Source organism: Pteropus alecto, unplaced genomic scaffold (assembly GCF_000325575.1).
Source record: "Pteropus alecto unplaced genomic scaffold, ASM32557v1 scaffold87, whole genome shotgun sequence".
In the NCBI taxonomy this organism is placed as follows: domain Eukaryota; kingdom Metazoa; phylum Chordata; class Mammalia; order Chiroptera; family Pteropodidae; genus Pteropus; species Pteropus alecto.
The window spans coordinates 6,276,370-6,284,053 of NW_006443225.1; the positions used below are offsets into that span (position 1 = coordinate 6,276,370).

Consider the following 7,684-nt stretch of genomic DNA (forward strand, 5'->3'; position numbering starts at 1 on the left):
AAGAAAAGAAAATTGCACATTTGCCTTGGAAGGGGTTCATGCAAGTGAGGGACCCTCAGCTTAAGCTTCTTATGGTAAATCTCTCTATATATCTATCTATCCTTAGGAACATGAATGGCACGTCTCAAATAATTCTCTTATACAGCTACATTAAATTAACCATTGAATAGCTATTTGCTTGAGTGACTTAGTGACTTCAAATTTTTTTTTAATATTTTTTATTTTTCAATTAGTTGGCACACATTACATTCATTTCAGACATACAACAGTGATCAGAAAAACCACTCCAATAAATCCAGTACCCATCTGACACCATACATACTTATTATGATACTGCTGACTTATTATGATATTCCCTATGCTATATTCTACATCCCCATGACTATTTTGTAACTATCAATTTGTACCTCTTAATCTCCTCCCCTCCCTTCACCCATTCTCCCAACCCCGCCCAAATCCAGCAACCATCAAAATGCTCTCTATCTATGAGCTTGTTTCTGTTTTGTTTGTTCATTTCTCCATATATACATTCCACATGTAAGTGAAATCATATGACATTAGTCTTTCCCTGTCTGACTTACCCCACCCAGCACAATACCCTCCAGGTCCAACCACATTGTTGCAGATGGCAAGATTCCATTCTTTTTTATAGCTGAGTAATATTCCATTGTATATATGTACCACCTCTTCTTAATCCATTCATCCATTGATGGACACTGTAAATAACATTACATCGTAAATAACATTACATCATAATGTAAATAAAATTACATTGTAAATAACATTGTTGTATTGTTGTAAAACAATATTGTAAATAATATCGCAATGAACATATGGTTGTACCTGTCCCTTTGAAGTAGTGTTCTGGGTTTCTTTGAATAAATACCCAGAAGTGGAATTACTGGATCCTTCTTTATCTCTTGTTATAGTCTTTGTTTTAATTAATTTTCTTAACTGAATTAATGTTAATTGAGGGATACCTGTATACTGAGTCCATTTTCAATTTCCTATATCCCAGGTCACATATTAAAACATATTATATATTTACTTACTGATCTCTGCTTGTTACCAAAAAAGAAAAGGTAAATAATTCAGATTGTGTGTTTCAATCAGGAATTCAATCTGTTCTTTCACAAATAAGGAAAACGCTTATCTTGGGGTTCAGATGAAACAATCTCACAGTTGGTGTTTAGATTTACTGTCTTTTGGGGTGAAGTAAAAGGAGAAATTTCCAGAAATGCATTCAGTCAATTCAAAGAGAGGAAGTCGAATCTAGTTCTAAAGAGCTTTTTGTCTATAATTCATTTTTCTAAAGAAAAAATTAAGAAAAAGTATAGTATATCAATGCTGAATAACACACTATTTCTAGCAGATGCTTTTACATTATAATTTGTACCAAATGTAGTATCAAGAAAATTAAAATCTCCACTTACTAAGAGTAAAAAATATTCTCCATTAAGTCTAGTAATAAAAACTTCAAGATAAGATTCTAAAACGACATAAGCCTTCAGTTCTAATAAAGATTACTAAACTACAGTGCCAGAAAAGACTAGTTTTAGAGAATAAGATAAGAGTCAAACTTTTACTTGTTTGTACCTTAAACTTGCTTAACTAAAGGCAGTGGTTCCTCTACCTGCATTTAATGTAGATTTTTTTTTCACTTGAAACTTAAAATGCATAACCAACTGCTATAATATTTTGATATGTTTTCACAAGTAGGAAAATATTAAGTTCCAATAAAAGTATTGAAAGAAGTGAATGAAAAAGTAGAAATAAATTTTTTACTCTGTTGAACCACATGAATCCTTAAGCACTTGGCATAGAAGCAAATAACCCTTTTTAAAAAAACTTTAAGGAGCTATGTTGTCATTGTACTTTATTTTCAAAACAATTGCTTTGAAATATAACTTTTAAAAACTGAAAAATGTTTTTTCTTCCTTTTCCAACTGTAAAATAATCATTTTCAGGTCCTTTATCTAAAATATTTTTAGAAGTACACAAAACCAAAACTACAATAAAGTTCTTTATAGACTAAGCTATTTATAGTAAAACTTTATTGTAGATAGACAGGTTAAATGAACCTGATTTGACTCATATGCACCTGATTTCCAGATGGTTAGACATTTATTAGATCCCTGTTTTTACCCCCTGGGGTTGTGGTAGCCGACTTCTGTGATGACCCCCAATGATCCGTGCCCCTGGTACTAACTCCCTTGTGTAGTCGCTTCCTATGTTTTATCATAATGGGTCCATGGGACCAAAAGAATACAGCAGAAATGGTAGGTGACTTCCAAGGCTAGATCATAAAAGACACTGAGGTTTAGGCCTTATGCTTTCCCTCTCTGTGTCTCACTCTGGGAGAAATCAGCTTCCATGTCATGAAGATACTCAAGCAGTCCTACGGGAGGTCCTTGAGGTAAAGAACTAAGGCCCCAGGCCAAGGACCACGTGAATGAGCTATCTTGGAAATTGATCCTCCAGCCCCAGTCAAGCACAGATGGCTGCAGATTAACTGCAACCCCATGAGTGAACTCAGGCCAGAGCACCCAGTTAAAACTGCTCCTAGATTTCTGATGCACAAACTGCCTAAGAATAAACGTTGATTGCCGTTTTAAGGTTGTGCTGTACTTTCTCATAATCTGCTTATTTCAAGAAGTTCTTGAGCATTGATCCCCCGAGTCCTTAAATTGAGAAATTTAAAAGATCAGTAAAGGTGCAGCGACAATTCTTGGCACAAATCTAAATTAATCTTGCCAATTTTTAAATGTGAGCCTTTAGACATAATCTCAATTTTTGAAAAAAAAATATTGTTTTAATAACTGAACTTTTATTTTTAAAAATAAGAAATTTTGGAAAAACAGACTCCTATTTTCTGCAGATTAGAAGTGAAATGTGATCCTGTGGTGGTTTTTTCTTTGTCTCACTCCATATGTTGAAAATTCTGATAATGCGATTGTTAGAAGCAGAGATAAAGATGAGATGGGAGGGAGAGGAGGTAGAAGAAGCTTGAATTGTGATCTCACAGTTCCCTGCACCACTTATTTCCTAAGATGCCAGTCTTACACTAAAGACATCAGTGATAGGTTTTCTCTGTCCCCTCCCATTGGGATAGAGCTAGCTTATCATTTCTTCAAAAATGGAGAGAAAACAAACTTCTTTCTGTCAAAATTTAAAGACATTTAGGGGTAAAATTTAAATAAATCGAAGCACTTACGGTAGTAAATGGTTCTCTCTTCAGCCCAAAAGTGTAGTATACTCCTCATGCATCTCCATTTATTTCATTCCCAACTTTTCCAAAACAAGGAACACCTACCAATTAACACAGGACATAGAACACATTAAAGATAAATGGAGAGTAGGGTCTGAGGCAATTGCATGGTCAGTCTCTACTGACAAAAAAACCAGCAGATAACGAAATATTACTGATATTATGCAGTTGGCCTTTGAATATACTTAGATACATGTGCAGAAAATCATTTACCCAGAGTTTGGTATATATACTCTCTCCAAGTAATAATGTACTTTTCAGAGTGCTCTCACATCTACCTCCCAGCAATTCTATTATGTAAGCCACCGGAATTATTCTCTCTATTGAACATATGACAAAGAGTTTAAAGATAATTTTCTCAAGGTCAGCTAGGTAGTGGCAGGGAAGAGACTATAATTCAGGTCTTCTGGAATCCAATATTGGGCCTCTCTCCAGACCACTCTCTCTACTGAATGCACAAACAAATGTTAAGGACTCAGAAAAGTAGTTAATTTAAGAACACTATTTTGGTTTTTAATTCACTTTTAAGTTTTTTATTAATTATTAATTCAAAATATTTTATGTAGTTATATTTTTAACCCACTATTTTATAAAATAAGCTTATTATTATTGCAATATTCACTGTTTCTCTGGTCCGTGTACTTATGTAGGACCCTCGTATTACTAACGATCAGTCCATTGGTAAAAAGAATAGGCTACATATAAAAGAAAGTTTCTTCACTGACCTACACATACATTGACTAAGGATCATTTAATTTTGACTCTTCCAAGTAAGTTTTTGAAGGAGAGCAGAATGGAATGGAAGAGGGAAAACAGTCATTTCTGGCTTTGACATGTGGTCAAAAATAAGTCGTGAAGAGAAAAATAAAATGGGATACTAAGTGGCTTAACCAACTGGAATATAAATGGCAGATCAGGTGGATAAGGTGAACAAAGTACAATGAAGGGGGCTGTTGAAGCATCTGGAGTGACTAGGTTAAAGCAATAACTATGAAAAATAACATCCTTAAAGGCTCAGCTTAAATAGGTCTCCTTCCATAAACCCTATCCTCGTTCCTCAGAACAAAATTCCGTCCTCTAAAATAACGTGGTACCTCTCTCCTGTTGCCTTCATCAGACCAAAGCCACTCATGACTCAGCACAAGGAAACTCTAGTCTCCTTTAAGGCAGAGTCTCTGTTGGCCTCACTTAACTCCTACAGTTCTTAGTGATAAGTCGGAGTTGGAGGACAAAGTGAGGATGAAAGGAAAGGGAAATGACTTCAATGTTTATTTAATGTCTGCTGTGAGCTCAACATCGTGCTAGACGCTTATGTCATCTCATGAGAAAACTAAGTCTTATAGAGTTTTAGTAATTTATCCAAGATCACTCAATGATAGATGGGAAATTCAAGATTTGAAACTAGTTCTTTCTTCCTCCAAAATTGGTACTGAGCTTATTAGTATTTGCTGGAAAATTAGTTCCATCATGGTGTTTAGAAATGGCTGAAAGAGGGCATTTCACAGTGGTTCTTCACTATTTCTAGATCATGGACTCATGCAAGAATCTCTCCATAAAATTACATATATGCAAATACATACATTTTGCATCCATTTCTGGAGGATCAGAGCCCTTGGAGTTCATTCAAGAACTGGCTAAGGAAACCAAAGTAAAAACCTATGGATTACATATTCCAAGCCACCCTTCTCCCATCCCACCCTACCCTACTTCTCTTCCCACAGTCTCAGCAATCAAAACCAGAGAAAATATAAACACATGAAAAGTTGGCTTGGAACATTAAATGTAAAATTCCAATATAACACTACTTTAAAATGCCATAGAGAACAAGGAGACCTTAGAGAATGTACTCCCACAATCTTTAAATTTCAGTTATGACCTTCAGACCATATATGATGTAAGACTGAGATATGAGGTAATTGGAATTCATCCCCAAGGGGGTGAAATAGCTGAAAATCAAACTAAATGGAAAATCCCAGGAAGTATCCTGCCACTTAAGGGAAGAGAGGTTTATTTCTGTTATTTTGACTGAGGACTTTTTCTTAAAAAATGTTTTTGAATTTTTGGAGCTAAATAAAATGCTTAAAATAAAATTTGTGTGGTTTTTATTTATATACTGTATGCTTTTGAACAAGATTTAAAACAGCATATAGGCTTAGAGAAAACATAACAAAATATTATGAAGTACATGTAGGAAAAAATAAAGGTAAAGATATAAAATAGAGACAGGAATGGAGCTGACTTTAAAACATTAATTTATATTGTGATTAGAACTTTCTTCTCTCAATGTAATTTTTAAAAAATACACTGCATTGAGTTTTATATACTAACTGTATATTTTTTCATAATTTACAAAATGTCTTCACATACATTATCTCATTTGATCCTAAATTCACTCTGTGAGGCAATTATGTACATTTTCCAGATAAGGAAACCAAGGCATGAGAGTGTACTGTTCTGCAGCAACCGATCATTACAATTCCTGTTTACAAAAAAATAATGCATCTTAGTCCTGTGCAAGAATAATATACATTTGACTTCTGTGGCCCTGACATTTTCATGAGAGGGTTACTTCCTACTTTATAGGTGGCTTTAGATTTGGAGGTTGGATAGATATAAAATTAAAGGACTTCAGACTTGGAACTGCTGTCTTAGGTAACAATTCCTTCACTTTATGGATGAGTGCATTGACACTCTATGAGGCTAAATGATTTGCCACAATCATCCAATCAGTTAGTGATAAAATGCCAGGTTTCCCAAGTTATTTTCTTCACGTTAACTCTATATCCATTTCTATGACTTTTTATATACCCAATTCTGACCTTTCCCTTCACTTTCCCTTGTGTCCACTGGATAAAGTTCTATATGCATACTGACACACTACAAGACCCTGCATGAGCTGGCACCAGTGACTTCTCCAGCTACTCACCTCCTCTAACAGTATGGGAATGTTTCTGACACTCAAGGACGCCAGGTTTTTGAGTAATATCCTGATGGAGTTGTTCCGTTGGGTCTATGCGTAAAACCTACATCTGAGAGTAGCAAGGAATTGAGTTTCTACTCAAAGGAGGGGCCATTCTAGATGTCTATCTCAAGGAAAGACTTGAGTGAAGACACTCAGATGGGAGGGACAAAATAGCCTCTGGAACCTAGAGTCCTTGGACAAGGATCTCTCCTCCCCCAAGCTAAAGATGAATGAATCAGATTATGCAATTCCAGGTAACTTTTCAGGTCAAATTCTTGTATGCTAGCTATCCTTGAATGTTCAGTAAAATTCCCTCCAAATACTCCAGAAAAAAAGCCTAAGTTCACACTTGGTGAGGCCATTGGATCCATGTAGCAACCAACCACAGCCAGATCAGCATGAACATGTCAATAGAATTACATAATGAAAGATACCAAACAAGAGAAAATATTAGGCAACATGAACCGAGGCCATCAAATTCTAGTCACTTCTCCCTTTATGCAACTTTAAATTCCCTGAACAGACCCATGAATTCTGCATATTGTTTTTTGTGCCTAAACTTCAATTCCTTTCCCTAAACTTTTGCCCTTTTAACAAATTCTTACTCATCATTCATATGCCTGGTTTGGACATCATCTTCTCTAGATAACCTATCCTGACACTTTGTACTCTATTCCCTTTTCCAAAATCTGTGCTCCTTCAGAATAGGGTCTGCCTTTACTTGCAATGCTTAGCAGTGCAGGAAAACAAAGTATGTACTCAGTGTTAGCTGAATGAACAAAAAGTTATTTTGTTTGTTTAAACACATTTTCAATAGGTAATTCACAAACACTGCAAAAAAATTTCAAGCCTTACATGAATAATTCAATGAAACATAGATCTTTCCTCCAATTCCACCCACCTGCTTGGAGCCAGTTGTGTCTGCTTTCGGATTTTTACACATATGGGTATTTAAGTGTATTCTTGCAATTTTTACACAATGGTATAAAACATATTTACATAACAATAAAATGCAACATATGTTGTTTATTATAATTGTTAAATATCCTATATAAATAATATGTAATAAATATATATTTATACACTGAGTCCTGTGACTTGTTTTCGTTTAACCTAAGTCGAGCTATTTTAAGAGGCGCATAGTACTCCACCGCAGGGGCATACCAGAATCTCCTTCACATTTCCTTATTTACGGTTTCAAGAACACAAATACATCCATTTTCACTGTCAAGGCTTGGTCCGCAAACACAGAAATACTGCACTCCGACGCACCTCCCGGTGGCTCTCGTATTTTCAAACATCTTTTCACGAACCTAGGGCGGGGCCCTGCGTCGAACGCGACCTTCCCACCACGTGCCCCACGCCCCTTCCGCAGGGCGGAAGAACGCGACACCTGCGCACGTCGCGGCGACGGAACCGAACCCTCCCCGCCCCAACCCCAGCGTCTCCCGGGC

The 7,684-nt window shown here is 35.9% G+C and overlaps 1 long non-coding RNA gene across 1 annotated transcript; it reads right to left on the reverse strand.

The window, feature by feature from the left end:
* Positions 1–677: 677 nt before the first annotated feature.
* On the reverse strand, positions 678–7,641 carry LOC112472597. Its single transcript, XR_003043710.1, has 3 exons — positions 7,395–7,641; positions 3,215–3,309; positions 678–716 (listed from the first exon to the last, which is right to left on the reverse strand). It is a non-coding gene; the product is annotated as an uncharacterized LOC112472597 (long non-coding RNA).
* Positions 7,642–7,684: the final 43 nt, after the last annotated feature.